The 24,615-nt window shown below is 37.2% G+C and overlaps 1 protein-coding gene across 2 annotated transcripts in view; it reads right to left on the bottom strand.

The window, feature by feature from the left end:
• The window catches only part of FBXL7 (F-box and leucine rich repeat protein 7), a 490,782-nt gene that overhangs the window by 286,210 nt on the left and 179,957 nt on the right, over positions 1-24,615 (bottom strand). The window lies entirely within an intron of this gene.

The raw sequence follows: 24,615 nt of genomic DNA on the forward strand, positions 1-24,615 counted from the left end.
CTCAGAACAGAGGATATTTCATCAACACTCAGAAAAATGAAATGAAGTTTTTCTTTCGTCTTGACTTTCAGGGAGGTTTGGTGGAAAAATAATCAAGATTTCCATTTCAACTGATCAAAAATAGCTCTTGGCTTCTGAAAGTAGATTAGTAGGGAGTTTTATTTTGGATGCAGCTGCCTGTCAGATGTTGATCATAAGAGCTGGAGTCAGTAAGGTGGTCAGAATCCATTGCAGGTGGGCAGCAACTTCCAAAGAATTAAAGACCTTCCAGATATTTGAGGTAAATGAGTATTCATGTAGTAGCAAAGTGAAGAATTAATAAGCAGAAACCCTCCTTTATCTGGCAAAATGAAGAATGTCCCAGAGACTTCCATACCTACCTGATACGACTACAGTCTTGCTTGTATTATTTACTATTCCTTTCCCTTTGTACTCTTGCACAATTATACATTTGAATGATAAATTTGAGTCTCCTTCCCCTAAGACATCTGGTTACAAAGTCTGGAGACAAGTGGGCTCCCATGAATGCCCTATTCATATCACCCATTTTTGTTATGAGTCAGAGATCATTATGATCCCTTAAATCCAGAGTAAAGCATGCCTGTTAAGGGATTTTTTCTTACTTAGGCACTTCTAGTGAGTAGTTCTACTGTCTCCAGAATGGTACACTCGAGTCAGAGCCAGGAATGAGTATTGGAAAAGCAGACCTCAGGCACAATATGTTCAGGACGGGGTGTGTGAAAAGAAAGCAACAAGGAGTCTCTTAAAAATATTTATCATGAATACACATAGGTTTATTCTAGAACACGGTTCTCTCTGTGATATGCAGGTATTTAATGTCTTTAGTGATGTTGTTACATATGTTACCCGAAAGGCTCAAAACCTCTGGTGGACACTAAGTTACACACAGGGGGTCACTATTTTCTAACACAGAGGGAGTCACAATTTTTAAACATGGCTGAGGGCACACAAATGCTTTGTCCTGGCTCTGGCTTCTTCCTAAGCAATCTGGAACACCAGTGGTTCTGAGCACAAGCAAATGTCCTCCTGATCCCCAACTTGTAAACTCAAGAACACTGCAGCCATATTTTATGTATCCTTGGAGAGGATTAATTTAATTTTGATTTCCTCTCTCTGTGTTTTCTTTGGAGGTTTCCACATATATTGCTGAAGTTGACTAGAACTTGGCAGTGAGAAGGCTGTAATATGATGTATATCACTTTAGCCTTACTCAGCCAAGTTGGCCAGCACTTCAATAAAAACAAAGAGGAGGCCATGAGGACAGTTCCATCTCACATTTAGAAGGCAGAAGATTGTGACCGAGAAACAAAGAGGTGACAAGATATGCCATTTTGGATCAATGCATTTCCAAGAGGCCAGTTTTGACTTCAGATAACTGGTGAGTGGCATATTACACTGTATTATAATTTCTTAGAGCACAGAGGCTAGAATTGGAGGGGATGTATGTTCCTTAAATCAGTCAGCTTTCCAAAGGTATTGATATCAAGTTTCATCTACTATCTTTTATCCTCCCCTCATTAGGACAGAAATTTCTATTCAAATCAGTTCAACAGGAAAAAAAACACGTACCTACTGTCTGAGAGCACTGAGGTAGATACAAAGTTTAAATAAAACGTAGTCTTTGCCCTCAAGGAGCTTGTAATCTAGAATGAGTGGAAGATAGATGCATCAATAACTATAATACGTAGCAATGCATGATAAATATATTGTAGAAGGGCAGAAAAAAGTTCTGTATGAGGTTCAGGAGGAAAGTTTGTTACTGATGAGTGCTTGATCAAGGAAAGCTTTTTGAAAAAGGGATAACTATATTGGGTTTTATAAAATAAGCATGAGTTTAAAAGGCACGAAAGGAAAAGGAGGACTATATAAGCCTACGAAATACACTCCAGTATGAATAGAGCACCACATATATGGAATCATAATAACAAAAACAACACCAGATATATAGCCCTTTAAAGTTTTCAAAACACTTTGCACGCAGTATTCCATTGAACCTTCAGAATAGTTGTATGAAGGAAATAAGTACTACTGGTATCATTATCATCACCATTCCACAGAAAAGGAAAATGAGGTTTGGAGAGAGTGGGTGCCTTGCCCAGGTCACGTAGTCTCTATGAGGCAGGATTTTATTTTAACCCTTGTCTTCCTGACTCCAAGTCCAGCAATTTATCTGTTATGCTTTGATGCATCCCAGAATTGAATAAAAAGAGTTAAGATTGGAAAAGCAGGTGACACCAAATTGTAGAGCCCTTAAATATCAGCAAAAGAGCACGTTTTATTCATTTAACAAAAATGAGACATTTGAGACTTTGGAGAAGAAAAATGCGCACCAGAATGACACTTAGGAAAGCAAAATCCAAACTGATGCCTTCAGAGACAAATCCAAATGGAAGTAGGAATCCAGGCTACTGAAGAAACTTCATTTCTGACTCTCACATTTGTAGATGATCAGAATTGAAAGATATATCTCATCCAGGACATCTAGTCCAAAGCCTTCATTTTACAAATGAGTACACTGAGGCTCAGAAGATTTAAAAGTCACAAAGTAAAGAACTGGTTGAACTCTGGTCTCCTAATTCCTAGTCCCATGTTTGTTATGTTGTCATTCTACTGTACTGTATTTCCTCTCTTGGGTTTTCACAAAATTTCTTCAAAGTAAATAGACTGGACTGTGGGTATGGTCAAAGGACCCAACTCTTCTCAACACTCTGATTTATCTTTTCAATTTTCCTCCTGTGCTACAAGTTACCTGAAGGTAACAACAGCATCACAAAAGTTTTCTCTCTGTTCCATTATTGATAATGTAGTTATTTGTGAACAATGCTTAATTATTCTTGATAATGTGATGCTTTAGCCTAGACAACCCATTGTTTTTATTTTACCCCCATACATGGGAACTTAGTTGTGCATGAGAAAGCATTGTTTTTTTCTAGTTGAGAGCCTTCATTGCACTTGCAGCATTTCAACGAAGGAAAATGAAATGAACTACTCAGGGTTGAAGGACTAGAGTAGAAACTTTGTGTGTACTGACATACAAAGGTTGTGTATGTACTGACAAGTTGTTTCCAGTGCAATCAAGATTTAACACTTGGGTCTTCTTCTTCTTGGCTAATTCCTGTTTGTCATAGCTGAGATGCATTTGTTTCATCTCCTGATTCCAATGTTCAAGTAAGTCTGCTTTCTTTGGCAGGAACCATAGGCACAGTCCTGCACTTAGTATGACTGCCTGGAGCGCCATGCATGTAACTTTAGCCTGGAGCAAGAAACTCACTCAATGGACAGATGAGGCTCTTGTAGGGCAAGATGCACAGATCACTCATCTCGGTGAGTCTTCTCCCTCTGAGAAGGTAACCAGGAAAGGCACTCTAAAAATCAAAGGAATTGAGGCATTTCAGTGACCATAGTCTGGGAATAGAGCATTTAGAGCCAGAAAGGTTATTGTTTCAGAGAGTATGAGTAAGAATTTTTAAAATTATGCAGTTGTTTGTTAAAAACATAACCATATTTTCTGCTTCTCAAATTCCAAGGACCAACTAATCCTTTGGCACTAGTACTGTCTTGCTTTTCAAGATCCAGGAACAGAGGGATCAAGGCAGGATTTAGACCAGTCAGAAGAAAGTATAAGTAAGTATGGCAGAATATTCTCTTAGTCTCTTCCTTCTCTATTTTATCTCAAGCCATTCTTTTGTTCATGATATGCTGGCAGAGAAATTACTGCCAAATTTGGGAGTTTTCTAGAAAGAACATTACAAGTCAAATTGTGTGATCCTTTGATTTTACAATTAGGGAAACTGAGGTCCAGAGAAGTTGTCACTTGATCAAAAGCAACAGAGCTAGCGATTTGTGGTGCCTTTTAAGAGTGAAGTCAAGAAGATTATCTAGGTTTTGTAGCATTCTGATGCAAATTCTAAAATAGCATAAAGGCTGATTGCTGGTTGTTAATTAAACTTGGCAGAGTCAAGTCTAGGATTAGGACTCTTGACCTTAACTTCAGTACTTTTATCTACTATACCACAATGTTTCATGTTAATAACAGGTTTTCAAATAGTAATAATTTCAAAAACCTGGAAATCAGGCAGCCCAATATATTATGGGCAATCAAAAGGAATTGTTATTATTAATATTGTTATTGTAAATATCTTTTTGGAGGCAAGAGATATCCTACTTGCAAAGAAATTGCCAACAAAATATTTCTTGAATGTTGCTTTTCTTTCATTGAACTACTGATCTAGCATTGAAAAGCCACCTAGTCCCACACTTTCATTTTACAGGAAAGGAAACTGAGGACCATAAAAGTTAGGTGACTCACCCAAGGTTACACAGTTTGTAAATATCAGAGTCAAGATTCAAGTCCTCTGGATCCAAATTATGTGTCCTTTCCATTGTGCCATGCTGGTCATATATAGTCAAACTGCCTCTGCTACATTGTTATTGATGCCATGCAGTGTCACACACACACACAAAAGAAACACAATATTAAAAAAAAACAGAAGAAAGAAATCCTCCTATCCTCACCCTTTTGGGTGCCAGGAAAGTAGGACTCCTTAAAACCAAGGGGTTAATGATGTCAATCACCCAATTCAAAATAAGGAGTAAACATCACTGCGGGGGAAATGAACCCAGAAAATCAGTGACAGATGGAAGTCATGTCCCTGAGTTGAGGAACCAGAAGCATACTCCTAATCCCTCAAATTCTGCCAGAGCAAAATGAAATGACTTTTTAGGAATTACAGAAAAGGAATCTAGCAGATTATTCATTTCAGAAGATTTCTGAAAAATAGAACCATGACATTTTTCCATACATGTGTACCTGAAGGTCAAGTCATACAGAGTTTCATTTCATCATTTCACCTATGGAACATTTACAAGGAAACAAAACTTTTTCAGTGCCACAGATGGATGAAGATAAAGCATCCTGAACATAAAAGAACCATTCTAATACACTTCAAAGGCACAAAATACAGTGTTTCACTAATGCAACCTTAAATTAAAGGCTTCTAAAGAAATCCTATGTACACATGGAAAAGAATAAGTATTTTCCCCTTGGGCAACACTTCAATATTAAATATTTGTTTTCCATCAGTGACATAATAACATCTATAGCAAAGAGTAAATAAAGCTTATTAAGAGTAAGCCTCCTTTGTAAGTGAACACAACATAAAAGTTGATTGTCCAAAATAATGGGGAACATGAAAATAATTAAATAACTGAAAGTTTGGCTTATACTCATCCTCTATTGTGTATAGAACTTTTTCACTAAATGGCTTTAAAGTGTTTTATATAAAATCGTTAACAGGAAAATTTGAGTAAGTCCACTTTGCAAATAGATAAACCAGGATAGAAAGAAACAAAAATAATGTGAATAATTTGGGAACAGAATCATTGACAAGAATCTTAGAATTAGAAGGGATCACCTAATATGACCCCATCCTTTTACAAATGCAAAACTAAAGTCCAAGAGGCATACTGACTCTCCCATATTCTCAGGAGACATAGATCTTCTTACTCCTGGACTCATATTTCTTCTACTATACTCTTCTGCCTCTGAGATCTCTGAAAAACTGTTATCCATTTCAGTAGCCATTTTATATATGCTTTATTGGCATTCCAAAACCACAGGAACATAAGATGGCAGGCTGATTTTGTTACATTTAATCTTAATAATGTGAGGTCGGGGAAACTTGTTCCTGTCTGGGTGGTACCATCAAACAGACAAATGATACCACATTTGTCTCTGTGCACTATAGCTCTATCTGTATGGACCAAAAATATTATCTGTGGGCACAGCACATAGGACCAAAAATAATGAATACACCTGCCAAGTGAGGAGGTGAATTGAACCAATTTTACAAATAATTTGACCCTCCCCAAACCCATTATTTCAATAAGAAGGCTAAGTATTATAGATCACGTAAACAGCCATGCAAAGATTTGTATTGGATATAAGTAAGCCACTTTGCTAGTGATGACTTTGGTGGAAAAACGGGCATAAAAGACGTCATCAAGTATACTTAGGGCTGGAAAAGGAGGTGGGCTGTGTGTATAAATACATACACACATATTATATATATACATATTATATATATGTACATATACACACACAAACATATGTGTATGTATATTTATACATATACACACGTGTGTATAAATGTATATATATTCTATATGTGTGTGTATATATATATAATTTCACAGAATGGGAAGCTGTTGATGTATGATGATCTCTGCTAGTAGAGAGAATTCTCATATCAATAAAATTACATATCCATCCAACTACTGCTCCAAGTATTGTCTTTATAATGAAATCTCTGTTGTGAAATAATAAATGGGTATATACTAAATTACTCTTTACCATTGAAATGTTTTGGGAGATAGATAGTAACTGTACCTTAGAATTTCAGCACACTTTTGTACTGAGCAAAAAGTTAATGTAGATAAATCACTCTCACATAAAATCATTCCTCCCCAATCCAAGAAGACCAACTCCACTTGAATATATGATTCCTTACAAAAATAAAATTGAGTGGCACTCTAACTAATCAAGGTCAGGTAACAGTACATTAATTACTCTGATGCTAAATAAGAATAAACTCATAAAAATTAAAATGAAATATTATTTAAAAAACAGAGACCTAAGCAAAGTCAATCTGAAGATACTTAAAGATGAGAATGGAATAACAAATAAGAAAAATTGAAAAGATCTGAAACCTTTTTTAATAACAAATTTTATTTCTTTATTTATTTTACTTTCAAAGATAATAGAGTCACTTCATTTAGAGTGACTCCAACATGAAAAACCCAAATGTTCTTTCACTAGAGATAGAAATGAAACTAAAGAAAACAAAAATGGGAATATAAGCTAGATTCAAACAAGGGTATCTAGGGATATCTCAATTTCAGGTGAGGTAGTTATGAGAACTTTGAAGGACTCATTTATAAGGTATTTGAAAAAGAGAAAGATAACAAAGAGCTGGGGGAAATCTTAGACCACATTACTAAATAAAGGTGACTGAAAGGGCAGTAAGGGATGCTTTGGAATCAAAGATTTGGTTTCAAATCCTGCCTGTATTACTTACTAACTGTAGGATACTTTGGATAACCTTGGAGAGTTGTATCAAATGCATCTTAGGGCCTTTCAAGATCTAAACAGGGGTTTGCTACATTCAATTCAAAGGAGCTGAGAACCAAAAATTTAAATATCCAGGGGTTGTACTTATACCTCAGAAATTAGCAAACACTACAAAACAGTGTTTTATTTATTATTTTCCTGATTGTCTAGATTTAAGAAAATGAGAATAAAGTTAATAATTTAGATCAAACTTAAAATTGCATTGAGCATATATTCACAATATGCATATTTACATATATAGATACACACATGCCTGTATAAGTATTTGTGTATACACACAAATGTGTGTGTGTGTGAGAGAGAGAGAAAGAGAGAGAGAGAGAGCTGGTTGTTGACCATTTACCAGAATATGATTGTAAAACCTATGATATCATCTAAAATAACCACAAAATCAAGGAAACAGTTTAAATTATTTCATTTTTTCCAAGATAAAGAGTTTTTGACTTCCCTTAACATGCTCAGAGACAACCTAGCTCCAATAAGATAGGACTATGCATAAACAATGCATTCCACAAATAGTTGAGAATTCTAGGAAACAACGTGATGATGATGTTGATGATGGTGATGAATCACAGATGAGAAAACTGAGATTGAGAAAGATAAAAAAAATAGCTGTGCTAATTGGGGTTAACATTAATAATCATAATAGTTAATACCAGGTTAACTATTACTTTAAGGTTTGCAAAGAACTTTGAACAAATTATTTCATTTAATTTCTGCAATAATCCTATGAATTAGGTATTACATTATTATTATCCACATTTTATAGAAGATGAAACTGAAGTTTAAAAACTTAAGTAACTTCTCCATGGTCATACAATTTGTACATTTTTGAAGTTGTATTTAAACCAATGAGTTTCTGAATCTAAATCTAGCACTTCACCCCCCATACAAAATGGCTGTGCAGGTAGCTATAATAAAAAAAAATCTCACTAATTATGTTGGGGACAAATTTAATATCATGTGGCCATCCTCCTATATTATAATATTAGTGTTATATGAGGTCTTTGGTCAGGTAACATCAATATATTTTCACATGTTCCATTTTACCCTGTAATATTCTATAATGCATAATTAATCCACCTAACTCATTCTGATACTCCTTCCCATGTGGTCCTTGAAGAAAAGTGACATTAAATGTATTCAAAGAAAACATACACTTTCAAAATGCTATGAGTCTTCCTAGTGGTTTCTCAAGTTGTCAGTACTGGAATTTTAATGATTCATCTAAAGGGAAATATGTTGGGTGTCTGTGAAAAGAAAAAAAAATAATTTGAGCTAACCAGGAAAGTTTAACTATTTCAGATGACATGGTAAATTGTAAGACTCCCAATAAACTGCAGAACTTCAGGATTAGCCAAAATGAATATCACTTGCAGACTTGTGGCTAGGAGGGATTAGGGTAGACTTTAGCCTAGTGAGGAAAAAAAGGAATCCCTTCTTGGGGTTTGAAATGTGAACCATTTTCCCTCTTTTTGAATTACAACCAAACAATCTCAAGGTAAACAGTGAAATTCCATATACTGTGTGAGCTGGGATAATGAGCTCAGTGTAGCTATGCTGCTTCCTAGAGTAATGTGATATTTGACCATGATTGCTTTCCTTCCCAACAGAAACACTAGGCTCACTCAGGGTGGATTTATTATTTATAATTCACCCATCTCCAAAGACTCAAACTCTCACTCTTGGGTGGTACCTATTGTATTTTTTCTCAATCTGTTGATGATTCACCATTTGTTCCTATAATAAATTAAGGAAATCAGAAGTTGATTCCATATATCAAAAGGAATTAATACAAGTCAGTTATTGCTTTTCAATACCTACAAAACCCCCAAATATTATTTTATATTCACACTCAACATATCATTAACCTCTTCTTCCCAAATACAGGATAAAAGTTAGATCTATAGGGAACCCTATAGTACAAAAACTTCCTTTATTATGCCAGTTGGCACTTCTCTTCAATTTATAATTTTAGAGAGTTGTTTTGATGACTGAGAGTTTAAGTGAAGTCCTCAGGTTCACAAAGCCAGGTGATATCTGAAAGGAGAATAGAATCCGGTTCTTTTAGATTCCAGGGACAGCTATCCATTTTGCCATACTTTCTCTCTTCCAAATATAACTGCTCAAAAATGTCACTTTACAATATCTCTTGTATATATTCTTTATTCTATTCATCATTGTTAAATATCTGGAATAGAACATGGCCATCTCCCAAAAATGGTGTCTTAAAATTGTTAACTCCATCACCTCCAACGCCTCAAAAAGGTAGGGTTTTTTTTTTTGAGGCAATTGGAGTTAGGTGACTTGCCCAGGGTCACACAGCTAATAAGTATCTGAGGTTTGATTTGAACTCAAGTGTCCCTGATTCCAGGGCCAATGCTCTATCCACTGCTTAGAGGTTTTCAAGACTAGCCTCCTATATCATACAGGTAATTCTCCTACCAGGTCTTGGATAGGAGATTATTGATTCTTTATTGAATAGTTCCAATTATAGGAATGTATTCTTTTGTAGGAAATCCCATTTGGTTTTTCTGTAACTCTAATTATTAGCAAATTCTCCTTATGCTAGTCTGAACTTGGCACCTGATCTTTTCTACCCATTGGTCTCAGTTGCTAAATCTATCTTGTAAAGTCTTTGTATTTTCCTGAACACCCATCTAGTGACTACCACATACACAAACTAAGAACTAAATATTTGTTGAACAAATGGATATGCTCAATGGTAACAAATATCTGACCGTGCAGAGTAGATCTGATTTCTTTTAAGCAGCCAGAAGTAACCCAAAGCCAAGTGTAATTTACAAAGTGGGCAATCAAACTGAATAACAGTATTTTCTTAAATGACATCCGGAAGGCTGATGCTCTGAATAACTGTAGGACTAAAGCCAGTCAAGAGTCCATACCAAGTCTGGAACCAATATAGTGAGCCACTATGCTGCCTAATAAGGGGCAGAAAGCCTTGAGTCAGAAAAAGTCAAGCAAGTGAATGCATCCATGCTTATTAGTTTTGCTATCAGACCCATGGAAGATCACTGCCTTACCAGCCGAGGCAAGATTGGAAGAGCCAATCTCAAAAACAAAACAATGCAAAACAAACAAATAAAAAATTGTAAAATTATATAGAATGGTTAATATTTTTCAGATGTGGCTCTGAATCTTTCCACAATCATAGACCAGACCAAGTAATAATTTAATAATACATTTAACCTTAAACAAGAATAAGACCAAGTAATGAGCTGAAAAAGGCTTCTGATAACAACAAAAATTAAACTATAAGAACACTGAAAGTTAAGATAGTTTTAAATGACTTGAAGGGATTTTCAGATGGTCTAAAAACTATCAATCCAATGGTACTGGGAAGTATCATTTAGTGATTTTAAGATGTCTTATTACCTATTACTCACATAATCCTATATGGCCAACCAATGTACGTATAGTCACAAAAAGCCACATTTTCATTATTTCCTTAAAAACCAAGAGGTGAAGAAGGAGGGGCTCATATTGGATGATATATCTAAGTTTCCAAAAAGAACATTTGTGTGAAAAAATGTACAATCTACTCTTTTATCCTTTAAGAGAGTTTAAAAGTAACTAAATAGAGTTGAAGCTGATATGTTCCAATTATGTGGTGATATTTCCAACCTGTTTTAAAAGTGTGTTGCCCAATAAGATAATTTTGTGCACGAAAAGACACTTCCAAGGCAATTAAAATGCTTAGAGAACTTATTTAAATATATCAATGTCTGTACTTATGCCATAGAATTCTTTACATCTTCCAGATGAGTTACAGTATATTAAGCTCTGGTCTACAAATCAATAACACCAACACCAACAAATAAAGCAAAAAAAAAAGATTCAAATTGATAGAAATCTGGAAGTTTCTGTTTCTAACACTTATAGATCCATCTTAACATTCCACTGAAGCAATAGACCACTAAATCATTTGGTCATTAAATCTTTGCCACCAACCACGTAGACATAATCAAAATGATTTATCTAAGTGAAAAGAGATCAGAAACAATTCCAACCCAAACACCAATGCATGCTCATTCTGAATCCCATAATGATAATTAATTACTAGACCAGGACAAGTTTTCCCCCTCTCAACCCTTGTTTCATGCTTGGAGTATTTGCATAAGACTATCATATTTGATTGGGAAAATGATGATTCAACAAAGGTATGTTTGTGTATGAGGTGAAACTTTGGAGAGGAGAGGTATTTCTTCTTTCTTTGAGAGAAAGAGAGTAACACATGAAATTCCAGGGGTGTGGGTGGGGTGGAGGGAGAAGGAAGGGATAAAGACAGAGAAAGAATGAAAGACAGGAGAGATGGGATGGGGAAACTAGCTCCTCTATATGTAGCTAATTTCTAATTAGCCTCCTGAGAGACTTTGTAGAATTTCCCCTTGGGTGAGATTTGTGTTTTGCTCTCTTGTCTGAGCTGAGATATCTTACTCCCAGTGGAAAAGCTTATTCACTTGGTATGCCTTCTGGTATATTATAATCTGACTTCTGTTGTGAATCTTTTTATGGATAAATGGTTTACTTACTATTCACTATTTCCAGATGCTCTTGTGTGATAGAATTTGGTGCAAAGAGGTCAAGCTTTCAGATATAAGTGTATGATAAACCTTTCTCTTTAAGGTGTAGCAACAAGGAAAGCAACTTGAACCTCCCCCCCCCCCATAGTCCCATAGACTAGAAATATTTAGAGGTATAGATAAATATAATAATAGTCCAATACACCAAAACTGAGGAGAACAGAGGGGCCAGACTCATGACCCCTTTTTCCTACTTCCCTCAAGGAAGGATCAAAAGAAATAGGGTAGTGGACAAGATTATTAAGATATTTATTCATGTACTCGGGACCTATTTTTAAGCAGTCTATGTGGAAATACCCATGAGCTGCTACGTGGGCTACAAACACACATACATACCCTGAACTTCATGAACACAAAAGTTTTAGTTGCATTTAGGACATCTGTGTTATGTGGTTTAAAAAAAATCAAGAGTGTTTACCTTCCATCATAAATAGATGATACAAACTTGAACTATACTGCAAGAAACAGAATTCCCATTCACATTATCTATTTGATAAGATAAAATTACATCAGCTGCTCAAGCTTTCAAACAACTTTAAATTTGTACTACACTGTGCTTGACATACAAGAAAAGATTCAGACTTAGGATACTAACTTTAGACTTTGGTTGCTCTAGTAAATTCATGTATTAAAATAAATTTATGACTCTTAGAATTTTCCTTGATTAATTTAATTCTAATTGTGGTTGCTGTTGGAAGAATTTGCACTAACATAATTAAAACACTGTAGCAAAAAGGACAGTGGAGCAGAATTCTAGTTCCTGCTTTCCATTGATTGGCTTGCCCAAAATTACAGATGCTTTTTAACCTCCCTGGGACTCAGTTTCTTTATCTATGAAATATGAGGACTGGAGAAAAATGATCATTAAGGTCTCTTCTAGCAACACTATTTTGTCAATCTAGAAGACAAAGTTCCTAAAGGTGAAGTGTGATGTCAATTGGCAGCTAAGCTGTTAAAACCTGAGTGAACAGTAAGGAAGTCGAAGGATACCCTTGGAATCAAATGCCTCCAGTAACTGAATAGGGAGACAGATGGATCTCCTTTATTGTTTGATATTTGCAGCTGGGATTATCCCCCCTCTCCACATGCCTAATGTAATAGGAAATCAACCACAGAGTACAAGTCCTGGCAACTGGCTTCCCTTCTTGTCATTAGTCTTGAAATATGCTGTAAAATCTCTCAGAGCCCCTAGAACACATTCTCTACTACCTCCAGGCCATGTTTCATAGCATAGGCTTTCTTCCCCTTTCCCCCTCCTCCCCCTAATAAGAAATTGTTTTTAAAGATTATAACACATTCAACAGTGATATGATGGAAAGAAATTACCCAATGAAGACAGTGAAATTGGTCTGACCAAACTCCTGGCCTCAGATTACCCAAATGCAAAGTCTCACATGATTTCTACTTGGTCCAGTTTTTGCAGAGGTGCTTAAATATGGCCTATGTTCCAATTATTTAGGGTCAGGGCCCAGGAAGGGCTGCATGCTTCAAAAATATTTTGATCAGCCAGATGAATAAGCTATAGATTTTTTGTCTCTAGTTCAAATAAAATAGAACTAAGAGAGCTTACTCTAATTTTAAATGACGTTTGTATCACATCCAATGATAGTTTATGACATTACTGCAAAGAATCTCACTTTCTTTGTTTGCTTTATCTTAGATAAAGTCAGCATAGAAAAATATTTCAGTTTGAAATGTTGCTAATGCCATCCTCAGAGCCACAATAAAAACAGACATAAAAGTAGAGGGGCTAGTAATTTTGCTACTGCAAAAAAAATGTATAACAAAGGTAGGAATATAATGAATCAATAATAATTTACTATTATGTGCCAGGTGGAGAGTTAGGCCACATGATACAAATGCAATAAATGAAACAATCCTTACTCATAAAGATTTTACATTCAAATATTGGGAGACAAGATCAAATGTACACACACATACACATGTGTCCATGTATATTTTGCATTTATACATATAAATGCAAATAAGCATAAAATGCTAAATAAAAGATAATTTGAGTGGGAGGTTTGATGGAATCGGGAAAGGCTTCACATAGAACGTGGCAATTGTCTTGAAGGAAGAGAGGAGTTCTTTGATGCCTGGATGAGGGAATGCATTCTATGTATGGGGTCCCATAAGGGGAAAGACAATGAGAAGAGAGCTAAAGTGTCTTGTGTGAAACCAAGAGAAAAAGTCACTTGGTCTAGATTGCAGATTGCCAGATGGGGAATAAGGTCCAGTGAAGATGGAAGGATAGATTGTGAAGGGATTTAAAAGGTAAACAAAGGTAACAAGTTTCACCTGCCCCTTTTCAGTGTAGTTTCTAAAATGATTTTCATGATAACTAAGGACATCACAGTGTTTAAAGGACTCTTCTCACAATTCCATCTGAAAGAGTTTTAATTTTACTAGAGTCCCCAGGATAATTTGAAGGGGACCCAAACCAGAGGCCCAAGTATAAGATATGAGTTAAAAGGAATTTCAGGCCATAATTCAGCTAAGAGTTAGGCTGAAGTACTCAAGTAATAGTAGGAGATAACGAGAACAAAATACAGATCTCAAAATATCAGACAGGCATTTCTTAGGTGTAGCTGGCTGACAGAGGGAGGCATCCTAAAAGAACTAAAGATGGACCTTTAAAGAACCAAGCTACAGACCTGAAAGATATTCTGTCTGTCCTGAGGCTGTACCGTTGCTAAGGACCAGTATCCACAGCAGAAATGACTAGCAGAGAGAGTATCAGCAGCAGCAACAGGTGACAACAGTGGAAAGATTTACCAGTTACAGAGACATCCAAAAGCAGAAGATTTGGAGTTGAGAGAGATGTTAGAAATCATCTTTCCAAGCTTATTTCTAGATAAAGAGCTTAGCACATAGTAGTTACTTAATAAAATCTTTTTTCCTGTCTTCTTTCTTTCCTCTGATTTCTAATCTAGGACTCTTTTCTGAGCACCATGCTATTCTCTGGAGAGATGTCTTATTTTAATGTATCTTACAGGACTAATCACATATACTCTACTTCTGGCCAAAATGGTTTATTAATATTTCTTTACACAATATTTTGTCTCCTGTTTCTATAGTTTTATACAGGCTGTCACCTACTTTCCCATGCCTGGAATGTAGAAATCTTTAGCTTTAAAACACAGATCAAACACCTTCTCCTTCAGGTGACCCATCCTGAATACACAGGTTTTTTTTTTTAATACTCTCAGTATTCCCTTCCCTCCCCCAATACTTACTACATAGTAGGTGCCTTCTCTCTCTATACCCTCTCTCTTGGCAGTAGCTTTCATTCCCATGTATTCAATTATCACCTCTATGCAAATGGTTATCAAATCTTCATTTTTATTCTTGGCTTTTCTCCTGAACCTAATCCTTACTAATTTACTTATCATATAATATTGTATGATACCTGTGTTTATGTCTTACCTCCTTAGTGGACTATAAACTCTCTGGGGTTAGGAACTTAGTTTTAGCTAAATTTCCCATCTTCACTGATAGAGAAAGACTGGAATGGGCAGTAGAAGGGACAACATACTCATTTGTTTTTTTCCTTTTTTTTTTTTTTACAAAATGATAATAATTTTGTTTACTTTTCATTTTTTTGCTTGGAAACTGTCAATGTAAACATTTGTTTTAGCTTGAATTAAAATTCATAACATAGGGAGTGGAGCCAAGAGGGCAGAGTAAAATCACAAACTTGGCATGGGCTCCGGCTTCAACCATCTCCAATACCTGTAAAAAAAAATGACTCCAAACAAACCTTAAAGCTACAGAACACACAAAGAGACTGAGAAAAACAAATCTCCTGCTGAAGGAAGACCGACAGGCCCACAGGAAAGGTCCATAGCAAGAGCGCAGTTCCCAGTGAGCCGTGGTTCCGGCCCCAGGGAGGCCCGACCAGTGCCCAGACCCAGAGCAGACTTCAGGAGAGTGAATCACCAGCAGCTGTGGTGACCCCCAGATTCCTCAACCCATAAATGCCAAAGAGAAAATAAAAGGTCAGTCAGGAGCTCTCTTTTAAGGGTGAAGGAACAGCATGGTCCAGCCTGTGCACCGGCTGCTTTAAGAACTCCTGGCCTGCAGATCACAGGGGAACCAAGCAACCATTTACAGGGTAATTACTCCTGCCCTGACCTGCCCGGATCCGGATCACGGTCCTGGGTGGTGGTCCTGGGGTGAGTGGTCAATGAGCCATAGCTCATGGGGGCTGTAGAGAGGGTGCCCAACCAATAGTTCCGGCAGCTGTGAAAACCCCAGCAATCTGGGACAAAGCACTCCCCACTCTGTAAGCAGAGTTCTGCTGTGGCAAAGAGCCCAAAAGTCAAGTAATTAGCAAGATGAGGAAGCACAATCAGACCATACAAACCTTTTTGGGGGGAAGAAATGACCAAAGCATGGCACTGGAGAAGAACATGAAGTCAGTACTCCCACATCAAAAGCCTCCAAGAAAACTATGAAGTGATCACAGGCCATGGAGGAGCTCAAGAAGGATTTTTGAAAATCAAGTAAGAGAAGTGGAGGAAAAACCGGGAAGAGAAATGAGAACGATGCAAGAAAATCACAAAAAGCCAGCCAACGGCCTGCTAAAGGAGACCCAAAAAATTTTTTCTTTTTTTTCCTTTCTTTTTTCAAATACTTTATTAACTTCTGATTTACATCATTCATTTCCACCAGATTTTGAGTTACAAATTTTCTCCCTGTTTTTCCCCTACCCACCACCCCAAAATAGCAGTCCCACAGGATATCCCATCCTCCAATTTGCTCTCTTCCATATTGTGTCCCATACCCCTTCCAACTTTTCCAGTGGATCTCTATGTCCCGGTGCCTGTATATCTTATTTCCCAATTACATGTAAAATAGTATTAATAATAGCATATATATATGTTTGAATATTTGATTTTAAAACGTTGAATTCCAGATTCATTCCCTTTCTCCTTTGTCACCTACCCTTACTGGGAAGATAAGAAGTTCAGTATAGGTTGTACATGAGTGGCTAATGCAAAACAATAACATAGTAGATATATTGTAAAAGACTGACTATATTTCCCTCCCTCCTATCCCACCTTCCACATGTTCTCTTCTCTACTTTGATCTTGTCCCTTTTCAAAAGTGGGTGCTTCCAACTTCCCTCCCCCCCCCGCCTGCCCTCCCTTCCATCATCCCCCCTTTCATCCCCTTCCCCCCCTACTCTCCTGGAGGGTGAGATACCCTATTTAGTGTGTATTTCACTCCCTCCTCAAGCCAAATTCAACAGGAATAAGGCTGACCCATTCCCTTTTGCCTTCCTATTCTTCCCCTCCATTGTAACCATTTTCCCTTGCCTCTTCTATATGAGATAGTTTACCCCATTCTGTCTCTCCCCATCTCCTCTCATTATATTCCTCTCTCACCTCTTAATTTCACCTTTTAAGTATCATCCCTTCCTGTTAAATTGGTCCTGTGCCCTCTAGCAATGTATACCTGTAAACATATATACACACATTCACATATGTATTCATATGCCCATATACCCAATATATATATACATTTTATACACACACACACACACATATATATATATATATATATATATACATATGTATTCCCTTCAACTACTGAGAAAAGTTTCGTAAGTTATAATTATTGTTTTTCCATGTAGGAATGTTAATAGTTCAACTTTGATAAGTTCCTTATGATTTCTTTTCCCCATTCGCCTTCTCATGCTTTTCTTGCTTCTTGTATCTGAATGTCAAATTTTCTATTCAACTATGGTTTTTTCAGCAAGAATGCTTGAAAGTCCTCTATTCCACTGAATGCCTATATTTTCCCCTGAAACATGATACTCCGTTTTGCTGGGTAGGTGATTCTTGGTTTTAATCCCAGCTCCTTTGACCTCCGGAATATCGTATTACAAGCCCTTCGATCCCTCAGTGTAGAAGCTGCCAGATCCTAGGTTATCCTGATTGTGTTTCCACAATATTCAAATTGTTTCTTCCTGGCTACTTGTAATATTCTCTCCTTAATCTGGGAATTCTTGAACCTGGCTATAATATTCCTAGGAGTTTTCTTTTTGGGATCTTTTTCAGGAGGTGATCGGTGGATTCTTTCAACCTCTATTTTGTCCTCTGGTTCTAAAACATCAGGGCAGTTTTCTTTGAGAACTTCCTGGAGGATGATTTCTAGGTTCTTACTTTGATCATGGCTTTCAGGTAGTCCAATAATTTTAAAATTATCTCTCCTGGATATATTTTCCAGGTCAGTGGTTTTTCCCATGGGATATTTCACATTGCCTTCTATTCTTTCATTTGTTTGGATCTGTTTAACAGCATCTTGATTTCTCATAAAGTCATTAGCTTCCATTTGCTCCAATCTAATTCTGAAGCAATTATTCTCCTCATTGAGCTTTAGAGATTCTTTTTCCATCTGGCAAATTTGGCTTTTTAAGGCATTCTTCTCCTTATTGCCTTTTTGAGCCTCTTTTGCCATTTGAGTCAGTCTGCTTTTTAAGATATGATTTTCTTCAGTCAGGCTGTTGACTCTCATCTAGTAATTTTCTTGCATCGTTCTCATCCTTCTCCCCAATCTTTCCTTCACCTCTCCTATCTGCTTCTTAAGGTCCTTCATAGCCCATAACATAGCCCGTACCTTCCTCTGAAGCCCCTGGTGCAGTAGCTCTGACCCCACCACCCTCCTCCCGTCCCATGCCCTGCTCCCTTCTGTCCCCAAAATAGGAGTCTAATGTTGGAATCTTCTGTTTTGTTTCCTTTGTGTGGTCATGTCTCCCCTCAGTCACTTGACCCCTGGGCTCCCTGCCACAGCAGGACCCCGCCACCAGACAAGGGAGCCTTCCTCCCAAACAGCTGGGGTACTCTCAGCTGCCAGAGGCATTACATGGGTGCCCTCTCTGATGTCTCGACACGCTCTGGCAAGCCGGACACACACCTCAGGGCAAACACCCCAGATTGAAATCCAGATCCAGGAAGGCCAAAGCAACAGTGACTACCCCTCAGACTGGTGCCTGGTCCCCCTACACTCTGTAGGCCAGGAGCTGAAGCCGCCATGTGGTGCTGGCTGGCTGTGCTGGGTCTCAGCAGCTTCTCACCCCGGGGGCAAAAGCCACACACTCCCACTTACTGGATCCCAAAGTCCAGACTGCACTGACCTCTTACTTTGTCCTTCGCATCCATATGTTGATAAATCTGGAAATGGACACAGCCACTCCTGATCTGGAGTCCCTCCAGACGGAGGCTGGTCAGGCCTGCCCTGGGTCCAAAACCCGGGTGTGGGGCTGGGCTTGGCTCCCAGACCACCGTGCTGGCTGATTCCTGCCGGCCTGCCAGGCTGTCCCCATCAAGAGGTTAGCCCCTCTGTGTCACCTCATGGGCTCTGTAGCTCCAAAGCCTGTCCAGAGTCCCCTCCCTACATGGATTGGGGAAGGTGGAAGCTGGAGCAGCGGGGAGGTCCTGCTTCCACTCCACCATCTTGACTCCCCAACACATTCATTTGTAAGCAAATTGTCCCCTCCCCAGTACAATAAAATGTATGCTACTTTAGGGCATGAAGTGATTCATATTTGGCTTTGTATTCCCAGGATCTAGAACACATGATCCTTCCTTCTATACTCTGCTCATTGGCAGCATTATTTCCTCCCAAGTATTTAACTATTAACTTAAGAACAAATCTCCCAACTTTGTATCTCTTCTTGACTACTCTCTTGAGCCCCAGATTTATACGTCCTACTCAGGATACTTCCAACTGAATTTCCCACTGGTATGTCTAATTAAATTTACAAGTTCCAACAAGATCTAAACATTCCTTCCAAACATACTCCTCATCACTTCATTCATTCTCCCAAATTTCCAGTCTTAGTTTTACTTTTGATCAAGGGCTATATCCTGTTGGACTGATTTTTGAAATATCTTTTGCATCTATCAACATTACTATGGCAACAGTGTTTCATGCAGGGTTGGCGCTTAATAAATGCTTATTGAATAGACATACTCTATGTAGGTTTAAGGGAGATGATTTGGATGGTTGGGGCCTTCAAAAAATTACCCAAGGAAGCTTGAATTAATACCTTCATCATCTCATTCTCAATGACTCAGTGCATTAAGGAGCATTCTAAGGCATGGCCCTGATTCTAGAAAGGCTTAAAACACTAGTGTAGGCAACCTATAATTATTGTGTTATGATCCTGATAAATACAGATTTAATTAAAACATAAATGTTAATGAAGTAGCTATTGAATGGAATTTTGTGTTCTTTTTTTTCTGGATCTGACCCCCCCCCTAAAAAAATAAAAAACAAAAACAAAACACTTTAGCATTCCTTATTGCATTCAAAAGTGTTCAAAATAATTGAGAGACACTGAAGACATGCTGGTACATTTCAATCTTGAAACATTCAAAATAACTTATCAGTAAATAATGAAGACAATACACCTTTTTAACATAAATATAATTTTTCCCAATACAAAATTGTCTCGATTATTTTCTTTTTTCTTTTTTAAAAAATAATACAAATTACAAATAAAGAACCCTCAAATCACTGAGTCTAGAGGACCTTAATCTTCTCCTGTGAGCATACGAAAAGAAAAAGAAAGTTGGTCATTGGGTTTGGTGAACAGGTAAGCTTGGTTTGGACGAGCACTTGAGCCAAGGATGGATTGAAAGCAGAGCAAAAGCTATTATGCTTTGATGGTGTAAAAAAGGGCAAAAGTTCCTCCCTGGAGGAGGCATGATGAACAATGTAAAAGACAGACATAGACAGAGTCCAATATTACTATGATGACGAAACTGATAGGTGCATGTTCAACAAGTCAGGTGAGGATGGGTGGAAACCAGTCACAAGGCAGTAGCTACGAAGATCAAAGCTAAGAGACTCTCTCACAAGACTGAGTTGCACTGATAATAGGTTGCCATCAAATGCCACCAATTAATTGAATGGGGTTTGGGCTTAAAGCTCATGTAAGAGCCTAGGACACCTGTGAAATGTGATCCATTAGGGCAATAGTTTCACCATCTTTGATGGTGGTAGATTGTGGGAGTGGACAGAGGACCCTTAGGGGACAGATGCATTTACCCACACTTAGATCCTTAAAGTTAGGTGAAAGGTGGGGGGAAGGGATAGGAGGATCTATAATGGGGCATTTGTCTGAGGACCAAGCATTTCAATTTATTTTAGTAGACATATGATGCTGCACTATATGGAAATCTACATAGATATATTTCCCTTTATACAATCCTTGTATTTCAGAGCAGCTCAACAATTTTATCACAATGTATAAAATAGTTTGCATTGAATGGGCACTCTAATGAACATATCTTGGAGCATATTCTTTTGTTCTTTGGGCTTATTTTTCTGTCTAACATCTGTAGGACCTATTTACAAGATTCTGATTCATCTTAGCATATTTCTGGCTGACACACTTTTTATATCTATTACCTTCCAAGTTCACTGGGCTCAATAAAACATATGTAAATAAAGGGGATTGGGAGCTTTTGGAATATATTCAGAACATGTCAGGATTACAAAAAAAATCAGAAAATACTTAGATCCTGTGTACGAGGAGGTCAGAGATAATGGCCAAAATAACTTTTAGCTCCACATTCATGTAAATTGAGAATAGGAAACTGAAGATAATTTTCCAGAGGGAAAAATTATAGGAAATAATAAAGAATGATTTTTTGGGAGAGAGGTAAGAGCAAAAATACTAAGATGTTGAAGACTGTTTATACACAAGGCATCAAAACAAACTCTGGGCCACTTAAAACATCATATTCAGGGAAATTAATCAGCCATACTCAGTTTACAAGTACTCTCAGAATGATATCACCATGTAGGTAAAAGGGACTAATTAGATTAAACCAAAAGTTAAAGCTGGACCAATCTTCAACTGTTCTGAAACTATAAATATTATGACAGACTTTATTCTTTTCCACATTCACTGCGCTGTCCCAAACTGGCTTTAGTAGGTTTGTCAGACTCGGGACCCAGTGGCTATTTTAGTGATGTTCAGTTAGGTGTTTCTTCATCCATGCCACTCAAACTGATTCTGTAAGTAAGGGCTGGCAAAGTGGTCAAACCCAAATTGATAGGTAGGTCCACTTAAGTCACATTTAATAGCATTGTCATTGATACTATAGCTTTGCACAAAGAATATTTTGACAGTTTTCAAAAGATACTTTTGGTTCTGCAGACAATCATGGATACCACATTTTTACCTTTAACTAAAGCAAAGGCTTATTATAGATTCTTACTATATGATTAAAAAAATCAGCCTTACTCTCCCTGGATCCAGCCCATACATGCATAGAGAAAAACCGCCAAAAATGTTGGATAGTGTATCTTTCCTAGTTCAATGTTTTTAGGGGCCAGGATAGGCGCCTGTTTTTCTAATCAGGAAGTTTCTCCATTTCAGACATTAAAGCTTTGTAAAATAGTTGGAGGATTTGGATCCTTTAAATATGTTTCAGCCCTTTAGGTATTAAGTTGAGGCTGAAAATGAGCCATAAGTAATACGCATGAAAATACTGAAATAGGGACAGCCTCTGAACATGCACTAGACATTTAAACCTTCATGATAGACAGTAATTACAGTGGCAAGCTGTGAGAGCAGAGCTAATGACCTACCCAGCCTGCCATTCATGAGATAATCCTTATGTTTCTCACTTATATTTATGAATAAGACTTAGCTCTCAGCCTTTACTATATACACATTCCATGAGCTAATGATTAGGCCTTTAGCTAAATGATAAGTGTTTTAAGACACATATGGGAAACCTGACCAATTGTTTATAGATGTACTTATCTGGAAATGGCCCTTTCCAAGTTTATAGAGCCACAAAAGGGCATTCGAAATGATTAGTACCATTAGATCTAACTTTAGAATAAATGCATAGTCCGAAGAGAACTATTTTAACTGCTATTAGGAACAACAAAGTCAATTCACTAAAGCTTGAATGCTTCATAGGCTGCTAATAAGTTGATTGTTTTATTGATTCCAGAAAGAGTCCAGGTTATTAGAAGTTTGCATCAGTTTATACCTTATTTTTAAGTATTGACCTGTTAATTAAGTTTGAATAGTGCTCAATGATTCTCTAGATTTGGGCAGGCGCCATCCAAGCATTGACACTTTTCCATCCTAAAAGAGCAGGTTTCTGAATATGGCTCACTTTAACTTCTAAGCACCTTGACGTGCAAAGACTGACTGGTTGAAAGAAAGGATCATTTTATGCTAGCTTTCTAGATCCCAAAAATGAAGCATTGAGACTGAGGTGGACAAGAACAACGGGAACAAACAGATAAAAGAAGACACATTTTGGGTAAAGTGTTTTAGTTCATTGTATCATAACATGGAACCATAACGCCGGAAATGGTTATAGAGATTACATAGTCCAAATTCATCATTTTTATATGTGAGGACATTGAGTACAGAGTTAAAGGTCTTGCCAAAGGGCACAGAGAAAGCTTTGGTCAGAACTCTTACCAGAAATCACATCTTCACATGGCCTGTCCAGTGCTTTTTCTACTACAGACTATGCTGCTGCTGGATTTTATTAATTAAAATTGGTCTGATATTTCATAAATCCATCAATCAATTCCTGAGTTTTCTTCATTCATTTTAAATTTATCATCTCAAGAGCTCAATTCACACTGAGCCTAGGATGATGATTAATTTAGCTTAAAAGCTCTTCATATATTCAATGACACTTTCATTGGAACTGAAAACCCGATACAAGACCAGTCAGAAGAATGCAAATTGAAAGATCATAGCTTCTCTGACCCCCTGAAACTAATAAAAGGCTTCAAGTAATCTAAAACCAATTGTGATATTTAAACTGAAAGCAAACCTTTTGCTTGATGATGATCACATATTTTCACACTCATAGTAACTGTACCATAGAAATTTCTGTATTTCTGTAGGTAGTTCTGGAGCATGGCTCACTGGGACTTAAGTGGGTGGGTATGTGTATAGAGGAGGGGACACTTTAGATGGTATCCTTCACTGATGGAGAAGTCTCTAAATGAGCAAAAAGCAACAGGAGAATACTGACTGGCTGAAGGAAAAAGGAAAGAGCCCTGAAAAAGAGGTGGTAGAGTACCAGAAGCAAGCTTTGTGATTTTACCAAGAGCTACTTCTACTTAAGATATTTCATAACAGGTTCAGTATCCCAGTATGTCTATGTCTATATGACTGCAAGATGCCTAGCTAAAAGGGCACAACTCTTAGATGTTTTGTCATCTTGGTGTGAAAAATCTGATACTTGAAAATATACTACATCTTGATTGCAATCAGATTCAGTACTTGGTACTGTAGTCAAAGCCCAAGACTTATTAAAACTAAAAAAGTTTTCAAGCAAAGAAATATGTGTATTGAAGATGAGTGGAATGGGTGATCTAAGAAGAATGAAAAATTAAATGATAAAGTGAATGGATGAACAATAAAAATTATTCAGAATGCACATAGAAACTAAGTCAATAGAAAAAAGCAAAATAAGCAAATCGGCTCAAAAGGGAGTAGCCATTAGTTTGAAAAGTTAAATTATGCTCAAATTCAATTCAATTTATGTCAATGAACATTTATTAAATTTCTCTACTTAGGTGTCAGACACTCTTGCTAATGCCTGAAGATACAAAAACAAACATGGAGCAGTCCCCATCCTAAGAGAAATTAATTTAATGCTGTACAACTTGACTATTAATAATAATTTGTAATATTCCCTTCTCTGTCAAAAATCTAGCTTAAAGAGAAGCCTCTCCCTGGCTAAAGAATGCCCTAAGTATGTCAGCTCTTTTCAAATTGCTCAAAGCATCTGAGCTGGTTCCCACCCAACTGGGAACCTGATTTCCATCTACAGCATAAACAGGATCCAGTTA

Source organism: Petaurus breviceps, unplaced genomic scaffold, assembly GCF_028583685.1.
Source record: "Petaurus breviceps papuanus isolate PSGF00001 unplaced genomic scaffold, PetGlider_PUasm1.0 47, whole genome shotgun sequence".
In the NCBI taxonomy this organism is placed as follows: domain Eukaryota; kingdom Metazoa; phylum Chordata; class Mammalia; order Diprotodontia; family Petauridae; genus Petaurus; species Petaurus breviceps.